The sequence below is a fragment of the Zalophus californianus genome, chromosome 8 (assembly GCF_009762305.2).
Source record: "Zalophus californianus isolate mZalCal1 chromosome 8, mZalCal1.pri.v2, whole genome shotgun sequence".
Lineage (NCBI taxonomy): Eukaryota > Metazoa > Chordata > Mammalia > Carnivora > Otariidae > Zalophus > Zalophus californianus.
The window spans coordinates 124,485,734-124,511,080 of record NC_045602.1 but is presented as its reverse complement, the minus strand read 5'-3'; the positions used below and the strand labels follow the sequence as shown (position 1 = coordinate 124,511,080).

Genomic DNA, 25,347 nt, shown 5'->3' with positions numbered 1-25,347 from the left:
ATTTAAACAGCAACAAATTAGACAGAAACTAGAGGAAGCTGACTGAAAAGCTCATTAACAGTGTGAATCTGAAAGAAGAAAATCAGATGAGACAGTAACACTGGAACTTGTCCATTCTGTGGATCCCATTACAGGAGAACCAGGCCTTGTAAGATAGGGCATAAAAACAGAGCACTTCAGTGTGGACTAAATATATTACATGGGCTCAAGGAAGACAACAAAGTTATACCTGAATTACGGTCCCTACCATTCTTCTGCACCCTAACTACTTCTGCACTACTAACTCCACATGTGCAAATGTCACCACAGATAATTCTGATTTAATCTGTCTTAACATATAGGGAAGACTGATCTTCCAAGCACTCGTCAGAGTCCATTAGTTTCTGGCCATATCCCCAAATCATCCATATGTTATCAGAGAGTTTACTGGAGGTCTAACAACAGAATCCTCTGTGAGCTGGAGATACCATTGTCTGAAGCTAAAGGCTAGAAGGGGCACTTAACAGAGCAAAAGGCAAAAAAATAAAATAAAATAAAACTTACAGAAGTAGAGCCAAGAGGCCCTTTGGACTCAAGCAACGAAGACACGCTTGCAGCACCAAATGTTGCACTGATCAACGCCTGCGCACCAGCTGAGGCTTGTGACTGAAAGGGCTGGAATGTCTGAAAGGAACCTTGTTGAGAACATCATCTAACTCAGGGAGCTGCAAGAGACCCATTATGAACTGCTGGGCACTGACTGCCGTCCCAGGCCCTCAGGACGCTCTTACACAGAGAGTATCTTTCTGAACAAGGAACTGATAAGGAACTTGCCCAGCAAGAAAACCCTGTTGCAACTGCTCACTCTTTAAGCAGCCACAATGTGTAAACAGATGACTACAGTGTATTACAGTAACACTGCATTTACCCAAACAAGTGGCAGGCTACAATTTGCCAATTCCTGCACTAGAGGATGGGATGCCGGTCGTGGAAAGCATGAAATGTTGAAAGTTTTTATTTTTTTAAAGATTTTATTTATTTGACAGAGAGAGACACAGAGAGAGAGGGAACACAAGCAGGAGAAGCAGGCTTCCCACGGAGCAGGGAGCCCGATGTGGGGCTCGATCCCATGACCCTGGGATCATGACCTGAGCTGAAGGCAGATGCTTAACGATTGAGCCACCCAGGCGCCCCTGAAAGAGTTTTTAAAATAATCACCTACAATCATCTGAAGTGAAGTTCAAATTGAAGGCAAAGCTATTTCAAGCTCAATAGTTATTCCTCTAGACCAATGAGGGGCTTGAGGAACATACAGATCATGAATTGGGCTAACCGCATCTAACTGCACTCAAGACCTTAAAGGCCATTTTAAGCTCATGTTCCAGGGCTGTTCTGGAGCATAGTTTCTAATGTCCAGTATCTAATGGCATGTGTGCTGAAGAAGTGAGTCAAGACAGCAGTGGTGTTTTCCCTAAAACAATCCCCCTTAGTGTGGTTGGGCATTTCTTACGGAAACATCATCCCTGATTGCTTTGTTTCCAACTGTGTAACATTCAAGCCCAGATCTATCAACTTCCTGGGGATTCTGTGAACTATCTTTCTGCTTAAACCAGCTGGAGTGGACTTCGTCCTTTGCTACAAAGAACCCTGACCAATTATACATGCCCCCAGTAAGCATCTCTATTATAGAACCCAGCATAGTACATTATGATTACTTGTGATATTTCTGTCTCCCTTAGTTGATGGAGAAAGTATTTTACTCATCTCTGTAGACTTACTACTCTAGCACAATGCCTGGCAAAACAGAAGGTACCTAATGAGTGTAGATGAACAGGAAAAAAAAAACCCACAAAAACATGAAAACTGTGGCTTTAGAGTGGAGAGATGAGTTATTTTTAAATGATGTTGTAATATATTTTCTTAAGTGCATCATTCTGTCAAAGTTAGTATTGTCCATCCAAGACCAAGTAAGCACAGTAGTATTCATATCTAGGACCACAAGTCCTAATAGAGAAAAATGATTTCTAATTCTCTTTATTTCCACTGATAAGTTTGAAATAAATTTCAAAGGTTTGGAAGATTTTGTAAGATTTATGCTGGAACAATGAAGGAATGTGATATCATGATCAAGAAGGTGTGTTTCCACCAGTGCTCACAACCTGTCTTATAAAGTGATACATGGATGGAGAGTTACAGAAAGTTAAAGAAAGATCACTGGATGAGATGGATTTGGGACCAAACACAATCACAAAGGAAAGCCCTTGGAAGCAATGATCATAAAAATAATGACTAGAATTCACTATAACTCATGCTACATCACAATTTAGAGAGAGCTTATAAATGAAATGAAGTTGTGCACTTTCATGACATCAGAAAATAGCCACTTTAAAATGAAACAAAAGCGAGATCAAAATTATAATATGTCATAAGGCCTACTGGTACTGCAGTAATAGGAAGTTTTGAGAAATGGAATACTGGAAAAGAATTCAGTTTAAAACTATTTTTCCCACCTGCTGTGGAGAAGAGGGAGCTCTGACTTCAGATGCTCATTCCAGTTCCTCTGAGTGAAAGGAATTCCATACCCTAAAGGACGATCAAGACTCTATCAGACCCCTCTCCCCCAAAGTCAAAATTCATCTCTCCATCTGCCTGAGAAAGGTAAGGTTAATAAGCAGGGTTTTAGACATCACACAAAAAATAACTCCCAGTGGATCTACAGATTTAAATGCAAAAATATCAAACCTCCTACATATTAGAAAAATACATGGCACAACATTTTATAGCCTCACAATGGGGAAGACAATTCCAAGTATGAAATAAAACCCAGAAGTCATTAAAGAAAAGATTGATAAATTTTACTGTATATAAATAAAATATTCTGCATGGCAAAAATCATCAGCAAGGTAAAAATCATAAGTCAAACTGGGAAAAATTATATTTCATAGCATGAAGAGCCTATTTCCTTAATCTACAAAGAGTTTTTAGAAAATGATAAGACAAAGACCAACAACCTAATGGGGAAATAAGCTCAGAATATGAACAAGGAATTTAGAAAAAGGTAAATACATATGGCTCTGAATATATGAAAAGTACTCCACCTTACTTGATATTCTATTTTTCATCTACCATTGGAGAGAATCAAAAAGTCTAACACACCGATGTTTGAAAACGAACTCTCATTCATTGCTGATACAGTCATACCTTGATATAGTATCATTTGGCAATCAATATAAAAAATTCACACATCCTTTGCCGTCGCAAATCCACTTTTAGGAATTTATCAGAAAGGCATACTTCCAAAAATATGAAATATGTATTCATTGCAGCAAAAGATCAGAAATCATCTAAATATCCATCCATAAGAGAGAGGGTAAATAAAATCAAGGTATTTCCAAATAGAAGCCTATACAGCCATAATTTAGATACACAATGATATTTAGTGATACAAACATATTTCTAAAATATATACATATTTTACAAAGCCTGATGCAGAAAAATGTGAACAGTATACTATCTACTTTGTGATAAGGAAAGAAATAAATATGTGTATTTACTTTTATACACATGGACTATTTCTAGGATGCATGAAAAACTGGAAATGGTAGGTCTCTCCAGGGTGGCTGAAGGATAAGGATGACAGGAAGATTTTTCTTTTTTCTTTTTAGGATTCAATCTAGAACCCCAGTTTTTGAATCTGATTGTTTTATTTCTAAAATCCCTTCTAATCTAGAATAGCACCCCCTGTCTTATGAAGAACCGATATCTCTGTAGCGGTGAGTTTTCTAAAATTTGCAACAAGATCTATTTCCTTTTATGTGGGTGTTCTTTAATATCACTCAATAAAATTTTATAATTTTCTCCATAGAGGCCTGTGATTTTTGATGTTGCTGTACAGAGTATCTTTTAAAATTTAATTTTCTATTTGCAGCTGGTATGTAGAAATATAATTGATTTTGTACATTGATTTCGTATCCAGCAAACTTGCAAAACTTATTAACTTTAATAATTTATTTGTAAAAATGTTTTATAATTTCTAAATAAACAGTCATGTCATCATATAAACAGTAAGTTATTAATTCATACTTTCCAATACTTTTATTTTAATTGCCTCACTGCAATTGCTAGAACTTCCAACAAATGTTGAATAGAAGTAATAATAATAGGGCAACTCTGATTCCTGACCACAAGTGAAAAATTCCTCAAACTGAAAATTCTCCATTAAGTATGATGTTTGCTATACAGGTTTTATAGTTCTCCCTTCCTATTTTCCACCTATCACTAGGGGGCTGAAATTGTTGCTACTGTTTTAATCAGGAATGGATGCTGAATTTTATCACACGATCATGATTCTTCTCTTTTAATGTTAGCAAATTACACTAATTGAGTCTATGGTGTTGAACCAACCTTGCATTTCAGGTATAAAGCCAACTTGGTCATGATGTATTATCCTTTTCACATACTGCTAGATAGGGCAGACTATGTTTTCCAAAGATGGCCTCAACAATACTACCCCATCCTAAGTGCTTTTCTTACAATGTGACTTTGACACTCCTCCAACTGGGTGGTGGGATCTTTGACACATTCCCTGGAATCTGGACTGACCTCTGTAACTGTCTCATCCAAGAGAGTATTGTCAGGATGGCAGTATGTGAATTTCAAGATTAGATCATAAAAATGTTAAGCACTTCCAATTAACTGACTTAGGACCCCGCACTTAGAACCCGGCTGTCATGCTGTCAGGAAGCTCAAACTAGTCCATGCAGACAGAACACAAGAAGAGATCCTTTGTAGATCTTAAAACGGAGATGAGCGGAGGTTCTACATAACAGGCAGCTGACGGTCTATACGACTGTTGGTATTGACTATAGACCATGCAAGTAGAAACAGAGCCAGATGATTTCAAGCTACTCTGAGTCTTCTCAGCTGGGGCCCCAAACAAAATGGAAACAAAAAGTCACCCTCATTGTGCCCTGATCAAATTCCTGACCCATAGAATCTCTTAAGCCATATGATGGTTAGTTTCCTACACCACAATAGTAAGTGAAAAACTGGATTTTGCTTTGATAATATTTAGTTTAGGATTTTCCATAACTGTGAGTAAAATAGCCTGTGAATTTTCCTCCCTCACAATGTTACTGTCAGGTTTTTTTGTTTGTTTAGATAATCTCTTTTATTATTCTCAGGAAGAGTTTGAGTAATATTAATTCTTTCTCTCTTAAATGCTTGATACAACTTTCTAGTGAAGCCATCCAGACCTGCAGTTTTCTTTGTGGGAAGGTTTTTTAATTGCTGATTCAATTTTTATTAGTAGTTATATTACTAATAAATTTAACCATTCACCTAAGTTTCCAAAATTTTTAGCCTAAAACTGTTCACTATGTCTTATTATCTTGTTAATGACTATATGATCCCCCCTCTTTCCACTCTTTTTAAGATTTTATTTTCGTGAGAGAGAGAGTGTGTGTACCAGTGGGGGCAGGGCGGGGGAAGGAGGAGCAAGAGGGAGAAGCAGACTCCCTGCTGAGCAGGGAGCCCGAAGTGGGACTCAATCCCAGGATTCTGGGATTGCGAACTGAGCTGAAGGCGGACGCTTAACTGACCGAGCCACCCAGGTGCCACCCCCCCATCTTTTCACTCTTGATATCGGTTATCTGTGCCTTTCCTTCCTTTCTCCCTCTCTCCGTCCCTCCCTCCCTTCCTTTTCTTAATTAACCTCACCAGGGTATATCATTTTTATTAATCTTTTCCAAGATTATCAAGCTCTCGTTGATAGAATATATTATATATTTGCTTTATATTTCACTGATTTCTACTTTTCTGATTATTTGTCTTTATTTTCTTCAGAATTATTTTGCTGTGCTCCTTCTGACTTCTTAAGATAGATGCCTGCTCACTATTTAGCCTAATATATGCATTCTGGGCTATATGTTTTTGAATCTCTGAATTCACATCTTTCAACAGTTCTGGGAAATGCTCAGCTATTAACTCTTCAAATACTGCTACTGCACCATTCTTGCTCTTCTCTTTCTGGGATTCCAATTAAATGTATATTAGACCTTCTCACTGGATCCTCTTAATTCTCTTATCATCTCTTCATACTTTGCATATTTTTGTCTCTTGATGGTTCATTCTGGACCATTTCCTCCTAACCTATCTTCTAGTTCACTAATTCTCTCTTCAGCGATTTTAAATCTACTGTGTTCTTGTTTCTGGTTATTATATTTTTAGTTCTACAATGCATTTATTTTTCAAATCTGTTTTTTTTGACAGTGTCCCATTACTTATTGATATTTTCATTCTTGGCTTCTATTTCTTTTTACATAATAAATTAGTTGTTTTATAGTCCATGTCTTAAATTACAATATCTCATAGCTTTGAGGATGCTTTTGCTGTATGTTGTTTCTTCTAGTTCTTTTCATGGGTGTCTTGTTTCCTTGTGAACCTGGTTTTCTTCTATGTGCTGATCATTATGTAACATTATTTAGAGGACTATTTTGATATACAGGATAACCTCTTCCTTTAGAGAGAATTTTCGCTTGCTTCTGCCAGTTGCCTGATGGCATTATAGCTTAAGACCATCAAGATTAAAGGTTCCCTGGAAGCTTTGTTTGCAAAACTATACCACGGCTGGTTTAGTTCAAGATCCCCCTTCATGACCTTAGGGGTCCCATTCAAATTGGAAAGGTGGTTTATTTGAGTCCCTATCCTTGACAGGCAACAAGCTATGAATTCTGTCCTCACAGATGAGGCCACCAAAATTATCACTTAACTTCACAGATGCTTTCTCAGGATAAACAAATGCCTTTAGAACAAAAATGGCTTTGGTATCTAGGCTTACCTCTCTTACAATCTTTCAATATCTTCTTAACTTTTTGAAGCTTTCAAGAAAATGTTTCTATATCTTGTACAGCTTTCTAAATTGTCATCAGCAGGGCTGATTCAAGTGACCTAGTCTGCCATTATTGGAAGTAGAATTCCCACCACATATCTTTTAAGTAACTTGGGAATTCTGTACCATATAATGGTACTGCCTATTCAAATAAATAAATACAAGAAACCCTGAAAAGATAAGTAAAATGATCAAAGAATCCAATATTGAGGAAAACAAACATGGAAAGGAGAAAAAATAGGGGAAGTTGATTTACCTTTTAGTATTTCACGGAATGTCTGCAGGAATGTCTTGGGTATTGATGAACATGTTAGCCACTTCACGGAAAAATATTATTAGCCTATCAAAAGTTTCTCTTAATACACTTACTGCTTGGTTAATGTTGAAATTCTATACTCCAGCCACTTGGATTTGGTTTTCCACTTGTTTTGACACCTGTGGTTTTTATGGAGTATTTAGTTATAAATAACATTGTACCTTATAAATTAAAAGAAAGCCAGTTATACCATTTGATACAGCACAGTCTTCCGCTAGGAATTAATTCCACAGATATACTTAAAACAAAAATTCACAAAGACATAAACTAATTTTCTTTGCAACACTTTTTTGCTAGTGAAAAACTGAACATGACAACTTGAATATCTACCAAGAGTAGTTAAATAAATTATGGCATATTTATACAACAGAATACCATTGTAATGGAAATTCATCATATTTTCAGCTGTCCAGCATCCAACTGCCTCCTCCTATTTGGATGTACTCCCCACCACTTAGATTCTGAATAAGCCAGTGACACAAAGACAAAGAGACAGTTGGAATTCATTTCTGACAGAGTCTTAGGGCAGTAATGTCAACACACTGGCCTGGTTGCTTCATTTAAAAGAGGCTCATTGAGCCTATTATTACATGGTTCTCAGGCCTGCCTTGGTCCTGACCATTTTCCAAACTTTGTCCTACATCCCTCCAGTACATTCTTTGTTTTCTGTTACTTGAAGCCAAAAGGTTTGGAACTGATAGAATCATGAAGTTGTTTAAAAGAATAAAATGGATCTATGTAAACACTAGTGGCAGAACAGTATGTACGATATGAGCTCATTTCTATAATTTTAAAGCAACCAACAGATCTAATATTTCTGCTTGGAGATGCACAGTTTCTGGAAGGATTGTCCAGGCAATTTATAATGGTTATTTCTAGAAATGAACAACTTATGAATTTTTATTTAAAGAAACAGTTTATTTTAAAAAGGAAAACAAAAGCCAGAGGAGATGAATGTTCTGAAGTTGAGATACACTGAAATCTTTAGGTGCTTATTCTTACTGATGACCATTCAAAGCCAAAGTCCATTATCATTCCTTAGGTGACAGGTGATAAAAAATGACTGAATTATTTTAAGTGGCAGAGTGACATATACAAAGTAGGATTTAGATATAACTTTGGAAGAAGGAGCCCCACTAGAAGGATGCATTAAAGGAAAGAGAGGCTAGAAAAAGGCAAACTCATTAAACTGGAAGAAATATGAGCTTGGACTAGAGAGTTGGCAGTAAGAATGAAAAAGAAGTGAATTGTGCAAAAGACAAGATGGCTTTATATCTCACACAATTATTTATTACTCAAGAACTTACTGAACACCTACTATTGAGTGCCTAACAGAGGGTAAAAAGAATCTAAACTTTACCAAAACCAACCAACCAACCAAATTATACATAGTCTATTTAGGTCTCAGTTCTCTTGTAAAATGGATAGAATACCTAATTTATTGGATTGTTACAAGGATTAAAGGAAACTATGCATATAAAGTATACTAAGTCTTCCATAAATGTTAATTACTACTAGCACTACTATTATTAGAACTAATACAATGGAGAGGATGACAACTTAAATAGCAAAAATAATACAAAGCGGTGCATCTTTCAGAAACATATCTACATTATAGAATGAGGTCTCATATATTCATTCTGCTGTATTAAAATATTGTAGGTCATTTAAGGCCTGAAAGTTTTGTTTGTAATGACTCATGGCTTTACAGGGGTTCTCTTGTAGAAAGCTGGTCAACTTTTCAATATCCTTGATGAACATGGATGCAAAAATTCTCACCAAAATACTAGTCAATAGGATCCAACAGTACATTAAAAGAATTACTCACCACGACCAAGTGGGATTTATCCCTGGGCTGCAAGGTTGGTTCAACATCCGCATATCAATCAACATAATATAATACATTAACAAAAGAAAGAACAAGAATCATGTCATCCTCTCAACAGATGCAGAAAAAGCATTTGACAAAGTACAGCATCCTTTCTTGATCAAAACTCTTCAGAGTATAGGGATAGAGGGTACATACCTCAATATCATAAAAGCCATCTATGAAAAACCTACAGCGAATATCATTCTCAATGGGGAAAAACCGAGAGCTTTCCCCCTGAGGTCAGGAACGCGGCAGGGATGTCCACTATCACCACTGCTATTCAACATAGTATTAGAAGTCCTAGCCACAGCAATCAGACAACAAAAAGAAATAAAAGGCTTCCAAATCAGCAAAGAAGAAGTCAAACTCTCACTGTTTGCAGATGGTATGATACTTTATGTGGAAAACCCAAAAGACTCCACCCCAAAACTGCTAGAACTCATACAGGAATTCAGTAAAGTGGCAGGATAGAAAATCAATGCACAGAAATCAGTGGCATTCCTATACACCAACAACAAGACAGAAGAAAGAGAAATTAGGGAGTCGATCCCATTTACAAATGCACCCAAAACCATAAGATACCTAGGAATAAATCTAACCAAAGAGGCAAAGGATCTGTACTCAGAAAACTATAAAGTATTCATGAAAGAAATTGAGGAAGACACAAAGAAATGGAAAAACATTCCATGCTCATGGATTGGAAGAACAAATATTGTGAAGATGTCAATGCTACCTAGAGCAATCTACACATTCAATGCAATCCCCATCAAAATACCATCCACTTTTTTCAAAGAAATGGAACAAATAATCCTAAAATTTGTATGGAACCAGAAAAGACCCGGAATAGCCAGAGGAATGTTGAAAAGAAAAGCAAAGCTGGCAGCATCATAAATCCGGACTTCCAGCTCTATTACAAAGCTGTCATCATCAAGACAGTATGGTACTGGCACAAAAACAGACACATCGATCAAATGGAACAGAATCGAGAGCCCAGAAATGGACCCTCAACTCTATGGTCAACTAATTTTTGACAAACCAGGAAATAATGTCCAATGGAAAAAAGACAGTCTCTTCAACAAATGGTGTTGGGAAAATTGGACGGCCACGTGCAGAAGAATGAAACTGGACCATTTCCTTACACCATACACAAAAATAGACTCCAAATGGTTGAAAGACTGAAATGGGAGACAGGAGTCCATCAAAATCCTAAAGGAGAACACAGGCAGCAACCTCTTCGACCTCAGCCGCAGCAACTTCTTCCTAGAAACCTCCAAAGGCAAGGCAAGCAAGGGCAAAAATGAACTACTGGGACTTCATCAAGATAAAAAGCTTTTGCACAGCAAAAGAAACAGTCCACAAAATCAAAAGACAACCGACAGAATGGGAGAAGATATTTGCAAATGATATGTCAGATAGAGGGCTAGTATCCAAAATCTATAAAGAACTTATCAAACTCAACACCCAAAGAACAAATAATCCAATCAAGAAATGGGCAGAAGACATGAACAGACATCTCTCCAAAGAAGACATCCAAATGGCCAACAGACACATGAAAAAGTGCTCAACATCACTCGGCATCAGGGAAATCCAAATCAAAACCTCAATGAGATACCACCTCACACCAGTCAGAATGGCTAAAATTAACAAGTCAGGAAATGACAGACGTTGGCGGGGATGCGGAGAAAGGGGAACCCTCCTACACTGTTGGTGGAAATGCAAGCTGGTGCAACCACTCTGGAAAACAGTATGGAGGTTCCTCAAAAAGTTGAAAATAGAGCTACCATACAATCCAGCAATTGCACTACTGGGTATTTACCCCAAAGATATAAATGTAGGGATCTGAAGGGGTACGTGCACCCCGATGTTTATAGCAGCAATGCCCATAACAGACAAAGTATGGAAAGAGCCCAGATGTCCATCGACAGATGAATGGATAAAGAAGATGTGGTATATATATACAATGGAATATTATGCAGCCATCAAAGGGAATGAGATCTTGCCATTTGCAACGACATGGATGGAACTGGAGGGTGTTATGCTGAGCGAACTAAGTCAATCAGAGAAAGACATGTATCATATGACCTCACTGATATGAGGAATTCTTTTTTTTTTAAGATTTATTTATTTATTTGAGAGAGTGACAATGAGAGACAGAGAGAGAGCACATGAGAGGGGGGAGGGTCAGAGGGAGAAGCAGATTCCCTGCCGAGCAGGAAGCCTGATGCGGGACTCGATCCCGGGACTCCAGGATCATGACCTGAGCCGAAGGCAGTCGCTTAACCGACTGAGCCACCCAGGCGCCCCAGATATGAGGAATTCTAAATCTCAGGAAACAAACTGAGGGCTGCTGGAATGGGGGGGTGGGAGGGATGGGGTGGCTGGGTGATAGACATTGGGGAGGGTATGTGCTATGGTGAGCACTGTGAATTGTGCAAGACTGTTGAATCACAGATCTGTACCTTTGAAACAAATAATGCAATATATGCTAAGAAAAAAAAAAGAAGAAGAAGATAGCAGGAGGGGAAGAATGAAGGGGGGAAATCAGAGGGGGAGATGAACCATGAGAGACGATGGACTCTGAAAAACAAACTGAGGGTTCTAGAGGGGAGGGGGTTGGGGGGGATGGGTTAGCCTGGTGATGGGTATTTAAGAGGGCACGCTCTGCACGGAGCACTGGGTGTTATGCACAAACAATGAATCATGGAACACTACATCAAAAACTAATGATGTAATGTATGGTGATTAACATTTAACAATAAAAATTTTTTTAAAAAGCTGGTCAACTTTTTTTAAAATTTTTTTTAAAGATTTCATTTATTTATTTGAGAGAGAGAATGAGAGATAGAGAGCATGAGAGGGAAGAGGGTCAGAGGGAGCCCGATGCAGGACTCGATCCCGGGACTCCAGGATCATGACCTGAGCCGAAGGCAGTTGCTTAACCAACTGAGCCACCCAGGCGCCCAAAGCTGGTCAACTTTTAAAAAATTAGAGAAGTTTCTAGCCCCTCTGCTACACAAAGGCTCCTCCTGAGATCTCCAGTCTCCGACATGGAAAGTCTTGGGAATCCAAAGCAGCACCACATCTCATGTTTGCATTCTATACTCGCTACAGCTCTTTGAGACCAAGGTATAAGGGTGTAGCCTCTTTTTAAACATTTACTGTTCAGGCAAGGTTGGGGAGTTGACTGGTAAAACAGTATAAAGAAATGAAAAGGTCAGTTTCATTAGATATAGATTACTCTAAATACACTGAAATTCCAATAAAATAATGTTTATATCTGATTCTTACAAGATAGGTAAGATTCATGACCCACTTCATTTTAATGAAGTAAGATATTGCAAGATATATACAACCCCTGATATTTACTTTGGAATTGCAAATAATCCTTGAAGGCTTGAGGACAAAGGACCTTGGCCAAGCTAGAGACTTATCACACTATCTTAAAAATAATGACTGGGACCTTTTGAATAATGGGGCATATTCAGACTTGGCAGAAAGGAAACATACAGGAGACTTAAACCTGCCCTTCCATTATGATTTCACATCCTAACTTGAAACAGTTAGTAAAAATCTAACTATCTCTCAGATCTATACTCTGCTATAAATGAAAATATTATACTTGGAATCCCAATTCAGCACAGATCTATAGCCAAAATGTATAATTATTACTAATATTTAACTTCTGATTGTCACATATGAGGAACAAGGTATTTATCAACTGAAATATATGTGACAAACATTTTTTTAAAAAGCTTGGAGATTTAGCTAAATGAGGACAAAAAATAGAAAGATTATTTTAGGCAGTAAAGGATTTAGTTGTTAACAGTAATTAATCAAAATAAATTTTAAAGCTAGTGGTAGTCTCTAATATTCCTCTTACCTCTTGGGTTCTGTGAGATGAATTTCATCTGTAAAAAATATTTTTTTGCTAAAAAAACATGGGAGTGACACTAGCAAAATAGCAGAAAGGAGTGTTGTACCATCTTATCCCCCAACAACAATAATTTTGACAATGACCCATGGACAAGAGTATCTTTGTGGAAGTCCAGGAATCCAGCAGAAAATTTTCAGCACATTGTTACGGCAAAACAAAACAAAACAAAACAAAACACCTGAGAATGGACTCATTGAAGAGGATAAGAGGAACAGTTTTGCTTTACCTGAATCATCCCTCCCCTACCACAGCACAGCTCAGAGCCCAGAGAGAACTTTTTGGCCCATGATTTCTCCCATGAGGAAAAGTGAGAGCGTGTGTGTGAGTGCCCAGTTTCCCCAGCTGTGTGAGATAGTGCCAAAAGGCCTACTTCTTTCTCGCCCCGTCCAGAAGACTAAGGTGGTTGTGGGGTGGGGAAGGGCTGAGAGAACAGCAGCGAAGGCTCTGGGAGGGCATCAAAGGGATACAGATCACACTATCCCTTCTTGGACTCCATCAGGAAGCCTGCCCACAAGCCTCTGGCAACGCCGTACCTGAAGATCCCCCCCGCAACTGGCCCATGGGCACCCACAATGTCCCGTGAGCCTCACCCACACACACACCATTCCATGGCTGGCTCTAAGTGCACACTTGGAGGGCAAACCTTTGCAGATGGCTAGTGAGCATGTGCAGAAAACCTTGACAATATGGAATTGGGAAAAAGCACACAAACTTGAGTATTGAGAAGCACCCAAAGGAAAGCAAACGAGAGGCTATCAGTACCCACCCTACCTAGTAGGGTGGACATTAGATGTTTCCTTCCTGAGGCCAGTCCAGTAAACACTAGAGGAGGTGACTGCTTCTTCAAATGTGAAGAGAGCAACCAACCCCAAAGAAATAGAGATTTGTGGTCTGCCCAATAAAGACTTCAAAATAGTTGTTTTAAGGTGACTCAATGAGCCACAAAAGAACATAGAAAGACAACTGAATGAAAATCAGAAAACATACACGAACAAAATGAGAATTTTAACAGACAGAAATCATAAAAAAGAACCAAAGAGAAATTCTGCAGCTGAAGAGTATAATAAATGAAATACAAAATGCAATGGAGAGCATCATCAGCAGACTTAATTAAGCAAAAGAAAGAATCTGTGAAGTCAAAGATAATTTGAAACTATGTAGTCATTGGAGAACAAAGAAAAAAGAATTGAAGAGTGGAGACAGCCTTTGTGAATTATGAGATGCCATCAAGAGAAAAAAAAAAATCTATGTATTATGGGGCGCCTGGATGGCTCAGATGGTTAAGCGTCTGCCTTTGGCTCAGGTCATGATCCCAGGGTCCTAGGATCGAGTCCCGCATCGGGCTCCTTGTTAAGCGGGGAGTCTGCTTCTCCCTCTCCCTCTGCCTTTCCCCCTGCTTCTTCTCTCTCTGTCTCTCCCGCAAATGAATAAAAAAAAATAAAATAAAATAAATAATCTATGTATTATGGGAGTCACAGAAGGAGAAAAAGGAGAAAAGGGCAGAAAGCTTATTTGAGGAAATAATCTAGGGGGAGATTTGGATGTCCAAATTCATGAAGCTCATAGGCCCCCCCAAAATGTTTAACACAAAAGATCTTCTCCAAGATATATTCTAAAACTTGAAAATCAAAGGCAAAGAAAGAATTTTAAAGCAGCCAGAGGAAAAAAAATTCCTCACAAACAAGGGAAATCTCCATAAGGCAGATTTCTCCACAGAAAACTTACAGGCTAGGCAAGAGTGGGATGATAGAGTCAAAGCAATAAATGTGCACATTAAGAAAAAAAGAAAAATCTCAATTAAACAACCTATTTTTATACCTTGAGGAACTAGAAAAAGAAGAAGAAAGTAAGCCCAAGGTTAACAGAAGGAAGGAAATAACAAAGATCAGAGCATCTGCTAAATAATGAAAGAGAGACCAGGAAAACAATAGAAAAGATCAACAAAATTAAGAGCTGCTTTTTGAAAAGATAAACAAAACTGAAAAACCTTTAATTAGAAACCAAGAAAAGACTCAAAGAGAAGATTCAAATAAAATAAATGAAAGAGGAGCCAGTACAACTGATACCATAGAAGTACAAAGGATCATAAGAGACTACTATGAACAACTGTACACCAAAAATTTGGATAACATTGAAGAAATCCTAGAAACATACAACTTACCACTAATGAATCATGAAGACAGAAAATCTGAACAGACCAACAATTAGCAAGGAGATTAAATCAGTACTCTAAAAACCTCCTCACAAAGAAAAGCCCAGGACCTGATGGTTTTATTGGAGAATTCTACCACAAACTTTAAAGAAGAATTAATACAAATCCTTCTCAAACTCCTAAAAAACTGAAGAGAAGGGAAGATTTCCAATTCATTTACAAGGCCAGCATATCAAAGCCATTCAAAGACACTATAAAAAAAGAAAATTACAGGCCAACATGCCTGATGAATATAGATGCAAAGATCTTCAACAAACTATCAGCAAACTGAATTCAACAGCACAGTAAAAGATCATACTGTGAGCAAGCTGAATTTATTTGTGGGATGCCAGAATGGTTCAGCATATGCAAATCAATAAATGTGATACACCACATTAATAAAAATGAAGGATAAAAATCATATCATCATCTCAGTAGATGCAGAAAGAGTATTTGACAAAATTCCTCCTTTTATGATAAAAGCTCTCAACAAATTCAGTATAGAAGAAATGGTGCCTCAACAAATAGAGGCCATATAAGACATGCCCAGAACTAACATCACACTCAACAGTGAAAATCTGAAAACCTTTCCTCTAAGATCAGGAACAAGACAAAGATGCTCCACTCTTGCCACTCCTATTCAACCATAGTACTGAAAGGCCCAACCACAGCAATTAGATAAGAAAAAGAAATGAAAAGTATCTAACTTGGAAAGGAGAAAGTAAAACTCTTTTTGCAGATGACATGATTTTATATAAAGAAAACTTTAAAGGGGCCACCAAAAAACTTAGAACTAACAAATTCAGTAAAGTTGTAGGATATAAAATCAATATACAAAAATCAGTAATTTTTATTTTTATATTAACAATGAACTATCTGAAAGAGAAATTAAGAAAACAACCCCATTTATAATAGCATCAAAAATAATAAAATATTTGGTAATAAATTTAAAGAAGTATAAGATCTATACATTGAAAACTGTAAGAAATTGATGAAATTGAGAAAGACACAAGTAAAGGAAAGATATCCTGTGTTAATGGATTGGAAGAATTAATGTTATTAAAACGGCCATGCTACCTAAAGTGATCTACAGATTCAACACAATCCCTATCAAAATTCCATTGGTATTTTTCACAGAAATAGAAAAAATACTAAAATTCATATGAAACCACAAAAGATCCCAAATAGCCAACACAATCTTGAGAAAGAAGAACAAAGCTGGAAGCATCACACTTTCTGATTTCAAACTATAATAGAGAGCTATAGTAGTCAAAATGGTATGGTACTTGTGTAAAAATAGACACATAATCCAATAGAACAAAATAGAGAGCCCAGACATAAACTCAGGCATAGTCAACTAATCTTTGACAAAGCACCAAGAACATACAATGGGGAAAAGATAATTTCTTTAATAAATGGTACTGGGAAAACTGGATATCCATATGCAAAATAATGAAACTGGACCTACCTTATATCACCCATAAAAATGAACTCAAAATGGATTAAAGACTTAAATGCAAAACCTGAAACTATAAAACTCCTAGAAAAAAACACAGGGAAAAAGCTCCTTGACATTGGTCTTGGCAATGTCCTTTTGGATATGATACCAAAAGCAAAAGCAAAACAAGTGACACTATATCAAACTAAAAAGCTTCTGCACAGCAAAGTACACCATCCACAGAGTGAAAAGGCAACCTATGAAATTGGAGAAAATATTTGTAAACCATATATCTGATAAGGGGCTAATATCCAAAATATATAAGGAACTCAACTCAATAGCAAAATAATAATCCAATTTAAAAATAGACAATAGACCTGAACAGACATTTTTCCAAAGAAGACAAAAAATGGACAACAGGTATAGGGCAAGGTACCCAATACCACCGGTCACCAGAGAAATACAAACCAAAACCACACTGGATAAATAGTATGGAGATTCTTCAAAAAATTAAAAATAGAATTACCATATGATCCAACAATCCCACTTCTGGATCTATATCCAGAGAAGAAGAAATCACTATCTCAAAGGGATTCTGCACTCCCATGTGCACTGCAGCATTATTCACAGTAGCCAAGATATAGAAACAAACTAATGCCTTATCAACGGATGAATAAAGATATGAGATATATATATATATATATATATATATATATATATACACACACACACACACACACACACAATGGAATATTATTCAGCTATGAGAAGGAAGTAAAACATGCCATTTGAAACACCACGGATGAATCTAGAGGACATTAAGGTTGAATTCACAGAAACAAACAGTAGAAGCGTAGTTACCAGGGGCTGGAGATGGGGAGACAAGCCTTCAGTTATAATATGATTAAGCTCTAGTGATCCAATGAATAGCACGATGACTAGAGTTAATAATACTCTGTTTGAAATTTGCTAAGACCTTAAGCATTCTTACCACACACACACACACACACACACAAAGGTAACTATTTGAGGTGATGGATGTGTTAATTTACCTGATTGTGATAATCACTAAGTACACATATGTTAAATCATCACGTTGTGTATTTTAAATACATACAATTTGATTTGCCAATCATGACTCAATAAAGCTGAGAAAAATAAAATAAAATTTTAAACATGAGGAACAATAACAAATAGGAACAATAAACAAAATAATCTATACACACACACACACACACACACACACACACAACAGGTGGACATATTAAAACACAAATACTTTCCGAGTTAGAGCAGGATGCTTTTCAGAGGAAGTCCTCAGATATTACTAAAGAACTATGGGTGAGCTTAAACCCCATGGGCCTGAACTACTCTGTAATCTACCCCAAACCAACAAGATGGTATCTCTGAATTTAGACACAGAAAGGTACAACACAGTATGGATACTTACATGAATTTAGGTTAAGCCCAATACATACAAAAATATCTATAAACTTGTATAAAACCTATTGAGTTTGTCAAGCTGTGAAGAAACAAACAAAACCTGGTAAGGAACAAACTTCTTGAAAATATATTTCAGGGTGTTTTGGCAGTTAACTGTTGTTACACACTGTTCTTTACAGTTTTTTAAAAGGGAAAAAAAAACGGAGGTAGAGAATACACCTGGATCTCTCAATACATTTTTATGTTTGCTTGTTTTTAATAGAAAAAAAAAATTTCCTGATCAGAAACTGAGGACAATTAGTTCTATACATAGTATCTTTTCTTTCTTTCTTTAAGAATAACAACAACAAAAACAGCACAGTAACACATTAAATGATTTGTGGCACTATGTCAAAAATCCAGATATTGAAATAGAACACTTAAATGATATAAGCTTCAGTAAATCCCTAAAACCCAAAAATGTAACAATATTTTTAATACCCTACTCTTAGAAAAGGAAACTGTCAGGGCACCTGGGTGGCTCAGTCACTTAAATGTCTGCCTTCGGCTCAGGTCATGATCTCAGGGTCCTGGGACCGAGTCCTGTGTCTGGCTCCCTTGCTCAGCAGGGAGTCTGCTTCTCCCTTTCCCTCTGCCCCTCTCCCCTGCTTGTGCTTCTCTCTCTCTCTCTGCCTCAAATAAAATCTTAAAAAAAAAAAAAGAAAGAAAAGGATAATGTCACATGTACTATAGGTAACAAAATACACCAATAATGTGATTATTTTCTTGTGTTTCATCAGTGGAGTCGGGAGAAACACTGCCTCTGCAGCTAGCGAGGCATGCTTTCAGGAGGCCTTCTCCAAACTGCAGGTGGCCTGGGAGTCTTTCCAGGAAGACCTTGAAAAACAGCAGTATTCTGTGCTCTGTGTAGATATTACAAATCCTACAAAGCACTTAGGGGTTTGTCCTCTGCTAAAAACATCTTAGGAGGGGCACCTGGGTGGCTCAGTTAAGCGTCTGCCTTCGGCTCAGGTCATGATCTCAGGGTCCTGGGATCGAGCCCTGCATCGGGCTCCCTGGTCAGCAGGGAGTCTGCGTCTTCCTCCCCCTCTGCTCTCCCCATGCTCATTCTCTCTCTCTCTCCCTCAAATAAATAAATAAAATCTTTAAAAAAAAAATCTTAGGGGGGTGGCCAGGTGGCTCCATTGGTTAAGCGTCTGCCTTCGGCTCAGGTCATGATCCCAGGGTCCTGGGATGGAGCCCCGCATTGGGCTCCCTGCTGAGCAGGGAGCCCGCTTCTCCCTCTGTCTGCCGCTCCCCGTGCTTGTGCTCTCTCCCTCTCTCTCTGACAAATAAATAAATAAAATCTTAAAAAAAAAAATCTTAGGAAATCTGAGATCCTGCCATTCCGAAGCTGGGTTTCCCCACTCACCTGCAGACAACCACCTGCTCTAGCCCTACCCTACTAGTGCCCTTGCCACCCAGAGGGTTCTAAGCTAGCAGTTAGCATCAAGTCTGGGCCCTGCTCAAAACCCATTCCTCTCACGCCTCAGTATCAAGCTAAAAGTCCTTACTCATAATGAGGTATTGTTAACAAAAGTAAAAAAAGTAAGCTGATCCACAATGCTCTGTGTGATTGGACCCTGCAGCTTCTCCAAATGTTTCTTGTGCCAAACTTCCCCCTCACTCAACTGTCCTTGGGTCACCCTGGAACTTATTTCAGTTCCTCCATGAGCAAGCTCTTTCCCACTTCAAGGCCTTACACATGTAGCTCCTTCTGCCTGGAATCTCATCAGCTCTCCCTGCCCCACCCTACCTCCTTTCTTCTAGTTAACGCCTACTTCAGCCAGTCTCAGCTTGGGTTCCTTTTCCTCCCTTCACCTTCACGCACAAGCACATGCTCACGTGTACAGGCCAAGGGACCCTTAGCATTCTGCTCCTGCTCCCTTAGCATCCTCTACTTCCACCACTGTAGCATTCGTTACAAAAACGTTAGAATATAAGGCCCGTGACAGCGGGCTCCATGTCTTTATTATTCACTGTTACAGCACTAGCACCTACACATCACAGATGATCAGTAAATATTCACTTAATGAATATCAAATGAAGGCACGAGGGTATTAGTCATCCTGATCTATATACCCTTCTTTCCCCACTGTGCTGACTATAATGTGCTGTCTGAATTCTGTGTCTTTCATCTCAAAGCCAACTGTTAAGATATCATAGTTTTGGCTCTCATTCTGCCCAGGTTTCCTATCTCAGAAGAAGACATTTTCTAAGTTCAACAGAATGCAAGTTAAGGTGCCAACATGTGTTCAGTCAATTAACATGTACATTTCAGGCACTTGTCTAATCTTTCAGCCAACAGAATTGGTTTGTCTAGACAAGGTTTTATGTGGGATGTTCAGCTACATGGCCCTGGTCATTGTGGCCACTCCAGGGCAGTAGCCCTTCCTGAGATGGAATTAATGATGTGATACCTTCAAGCTTCCAACTTTGGAAAGTTAAAAAAAAAAAAAAAAGTAACCCAACTGATTTCCCTAAAAATTCTCTCCCTTGCAAGGTTGTTATGAGCGGTGGGAAGGAAAATGAGAAGGATGAGTCAGTGTGAGTCAGTGTTAAGAAAAAAGCCCTGCTTCTGGTAAACAGTTTGCTCTTTTACAGACAGGATTAGGATTACCCGACTCCCACTGCTAAAAATACACAAATAACAGGTGGTATACATTATATAAGTAGTTCCAAAACAGAGACTCAGATCACTGACTCTAAAAAGGGAACAGTTAATCAGCGATTGGCCAGACCTTCTCCAGGGCCTGTTTCTTCTTGGAGAAGCCGCAAGACTAAGTAAGCGTTTCCTTTAAGACAATTAAGATCCTAAATCCTTCTACTGCTCACTCAACTGACCTAAAGGAATAACTGAGCCTCTCTGACAAGAATTACCACTGAATGAGCACCTATTTTGTGCTAACCTGTGCCTGGCACTTCAGATACTTCATCTTTAAACTTGCAACAATCCTGTAAGATGGCTATTATCAGCGTTTTATAGATACAAAAACCTGGAGTTCTCGGAAGTTAAGTGATTTACTCAGGTTGCACAGTGGCAGTGCCATGATTTTAACTCAGATCTGCCTTGGAAGTGCTTGTTTCCCAGTATCCCAAACTCAATTCAGAAATACATATGCATCACCATGTGCAAAGCAGTGTACCAGGTATAACAAGGGATTCAAGGGTATCAGAGGCTCCTCCAATTATCAAGAAAGCAAAGAAGGAAATGGGATCATCTATGGGAGATTCATCTCTATTTCCAGAACCTTGAACAAGGCCTGCCACATACAAGTTGCCCAGGGCATTATTACTGAAATATATGTGGAGGGTAAGGGAAACACACAAATGTAACACAGGCAGTCTGTGGTTAGTGTCATGAGCAAGAAGGTATTATGAGGTTTAGATTATATCCTAATGCAGGGTTCTGAGGAAGATCCATGAATAAGATGGCATTTAAGATAAGCTTGACAAATGGGACTTTGACAGGCAACAGTGAAAAGTAAAGAGATGGTGGAGTCCAGGGAGCAATACAGTTGAGATAAACCCTCCAGCATCTCTAGCAAAACTGGGAAAATAAAGCTGGAAAAGCAAACTGAGTGGGCCCTGAGTCTGCTTCAAGTCCTTTTATACAGAAAAGCACAAGAATTACAGATATTTCCTAGTTGATTCAGAATCAATACATAAGGAGACACACTTACTGGTTAAATAAATCATACAGCCTTTCTGGAACAAAGTGGTAAACGTGGTGGTGGGGGATATAACTGACTAAATGAATTATGTACACAAATCTAGAATATATTGGTAATATAGCAAAAGGAACATTACAGATAAGTTCTACCACTTTCATTACTTCAACACTGAATCATTATAGTACGGGTTCTGGGAGCGTACATTTTCTTTTAAATTAACCCACAGCCCCACCATTAGGAGACCAGTTAGGTCAATGCTCTCAGGCATAATCACTAGAGGGCATTCTGGAAATGAGGGAGGGGGAAAGGGCATTTTTGGTTTCACAGTATTTGATTACCTATTCACTCAAATGGGTATTTAGTAGGTGGGGACCAGGACATTAAATGTCCAGCAAACTGTGAGGCAGTCTTACAGAAACAAGATTGCCATTACCCTGCCTGACTTGCAAATACCAAGACATTCATGTAAGCAGAAAACCTATTTATAATGATGAGCCTAGAACTTAACTCCTTTTCACTTTTAACAGCGTACTTTCACATGGTTTTAGAGGCACTGTATTTTCCAAGAATACATGGAAAAGGAAGGATGTAAATACCATATAAAAAGGAAGATGATGCTGTTTTGTATTCAAGAGTGAATTATCATTCCTGTACCATACCTTCGAATAGTTCAGTAAAAAAACTGAAACACACACATATATAATAGAGCACATGCACCAAAATGTTGGCACTGTTTCATCTACGTATTTGATGCAGATGCTCACTATACTTAAAAAAATTTTTTTCCTCTATGTCTGAAACGTTTCATAATACAAAGCTGAGGGAAAAAAATCCACCTGGCCCCTATTAAGTAAGAGGTCATAATAGAGGCTAAGAGCACAGAATCTAGAGCTCTGTGACCTTAGGCAGGCTACTTTCCCTCCCCATGCCTCAGTTTCCCCATCTGTAACATGCGGATCATGTAACTGCCTTCCAGAGCTGTTTTAAGGATAAAACAGATTAATAAATGGAAGCTGCTTAGAATAGAGCCTGGCACAGGGTAGATGCTATTGAAGTGATAGCTATTCTCATCATACCTCAGTGAACAGTCACCCACTCACGTACCTGCCCGGCTCTCCATCCTGAGTTATTTGCACAAGCAGAAAAAGGTAGAAATTCTTGACCAAGAGTTACTGTCACACTGTTTCCTTCCAGTGAGATTCCTTCCCTCTCTTTCCCTTCTTGAACCTGCTTCCGCTAGACGGATCCTCCTTAGCCTCTGCTACTCTAGTGCTCTTCTTTTCTCAGATGCCTCATGACCTTGGTCTCTCTCATCCCAGCTAAACACCTTTCCTCCTTTCTCCCTCCTAATTCTTACTCATCCTTCAGGATGCTGGCCAAGCACCAGCTCCTCTGTGAGCCTTACCAGGCTCAGCCATACTTGGCCGACCTCTTCTGGAGTCCTTCTCCCAGGCAAGTAGAATAAGACCGCTTTGAAGTGTCAGCTACCTTTCAATTTGCAGGTGTCTCTCTAAATGATTTTAAGCTCTTTGAACAAGGGCTACACCTTTCTTTGCTACATATTTTCTTGGGCTTCTCAGGGTCCCTTGCAGCAGATGTAGGAGGAAATATTTTCTTCCATCTCAGCTGCTGCATTTGCTCTCTGAAGAACTTCCCTTGTTTTTAATGCTGTTTCAGTTAAAAACTGGATCCAAAGGCTTTGCCCCATATGGAATACTTCAGCTGACAATATCTTCTGTGCTAACATAAAGCTGAGAGTGGTCCCAAAGAATTCCAAGCTGCGTAAGCTGCACTTACAGAGGCCAGGGTACACTGATTGGGTGTCACGTAGTGCCTCCCCCTGAGCATGTCCAAAGGCTGGCATGAGCTGCATCCTCCTTTCCCTCCCAGCAAATCCATCATTCTGCCTGAACTCGTTATTGGGAGAACCAATGTGATTAATGGGTGATATTCTGAAGGTGACAGGATGAGAGTCCTTTTCCTGAAGTGGTCTCCAAGAGAAATGTATACACAAGGAAGCAAAGCAAGGAACAGGAAAGCTTCATTCTAGACCAGGACTTTGGCCCCAGAACTCCCATGAGCTAAGCTGGACCACATTGTTCATAGCGTTTCCTTGTTAGAACCTTCCAACACTGTACTTAGAATGAAATCCACTCTCCTCATTGTGGTCTACAAAGCCTGAGGTGACCTGGGCCCGGACTATTTCTCTAGTCTGAAACTGTACCACTCTCCCTCTCCTTGCCTATCCTCCAGCATCATGGTCCTACCTATTCTTTGAATAGGACAAACTCAACTCTACTTTAGGGCCTTTGTGCCTGTAGCTTCAAGTCATGGTTCCACTATTTATTAGCAGTGTGACCACAGTTAAGTTACTCAGTCACTTAGAAACTTAGTTACTGCCTCCATAAAGTTCAGTCATTCCGGAAATATTTATCAAGCGCCTACCATGTGCATGTCCTTTTCTAGGCACTGGAGATAAAGCAATGAACAGAAATAACGTTCCCATTCTCTTTAGCTCACATTCTACTAGACGGAAGGCAACTAAGCAAATAAATAAGATAATCTCAGACATTAGCAAATTCTATGAAAAAAATTAAGCAGAGTAATAGGATAGGTGAATGAAAGTGGGGAGAGCAGGCTGTAACGGAGTGGCCAGGCAAGGACGCCCTGAGGAAGTGACACGTGAGCTAAGATCTATTCCTAAGGGAATGAGGTAAAGGGTACACGGGATCTCAGTATTGTTTCTTACAACTGCATATGAATCTGCAATTAGGTCAAAAAGTTAAAAAAAAAATCACCCTGGCCGCCATGTGGAGATTTATATATATGCATAATATTTAATATACGTATAAAATCATTTTAAATTTTAATCTGTTTTAGTTAACCCAGTATTTCCATAACATTTATCATTTCAACACATAATCGATATGAAATTATTAACAACATATTCTTTATCCTTCTGCTAAGTCTTTGAAATCCATTGTATGCAACACGTCTCAATTCAGACTAGCCACATCTCAGGTACCATACTGGACAGTACAACTATAGAGTTCTACCTAAAGCCTTGGATCATGGGCATTTAACGTCGACTCTCATTTCTCTCTATACTTACTCCCCCCTGCAGTCTTATTGAGATATAATTGATATACAACATTTTATTAGTTTTAGGTGTACAGCCATAAATCTTACAGAAGGTCAAAATGGGAATCAGGGAAGTCCTAGCCTCAGCAATCAGACAACAAAAAGAAATAAAAGGCATCCAAAAAGGCAAAGAAGTCAAACTCTCACTCTTCGCAGATGACATGACACTCTATGTGGAAAACCCAAGAGACTCCACCCCAAAATTGCTAGAACTCATACAGGAATTCAGCAAAGTGGTAGGATATAAGATCAATGCACAGAAATCAGTTTCATTTCTATACACTAACGAGACAAGAAAGAAATTAAGGAGTCAATCCCATTTACAATTGTACCAAAAACCATAAAATACCTACGAATAAACCTAACCAAAGAGGCAAAGGATCTGTACTCAGAAAACTACAGAACACTCATGAAAGAGATTGAAGAAGACACA

The 25,347-nt window shown here is 38.5% G+C and overlaps 1 protein-coding gene across 6 annotated transcripts in view; it reads right to left on the bottom strand.

Annotated features, from left to right (window-relative positions):
• The window catches only part of PKIG (cAMP-dependent protein kinase inhibitor gamma), a 97,547-nt gene that overhangs the window by 47,651 nt on the left and 24,549 nt on the right, over window positions 1-25,347 (bottom strand). Inside the window, exon 1 of one of the 6 annotated variants that reach the window (XM_027622028.2) lies at window positions 544-714. The exons of the other annotated variants lie outside the window; for them this stretch is intronic. The gene's annotated coding sequence lies outside the window, so the exon portion shown is untranslated. Of the gene's footprint in view, window positions 1-543; window positions 715-25,347 lie in introns of those variants that run through there. 6 annotated transcript variants of the gene reach the window in all.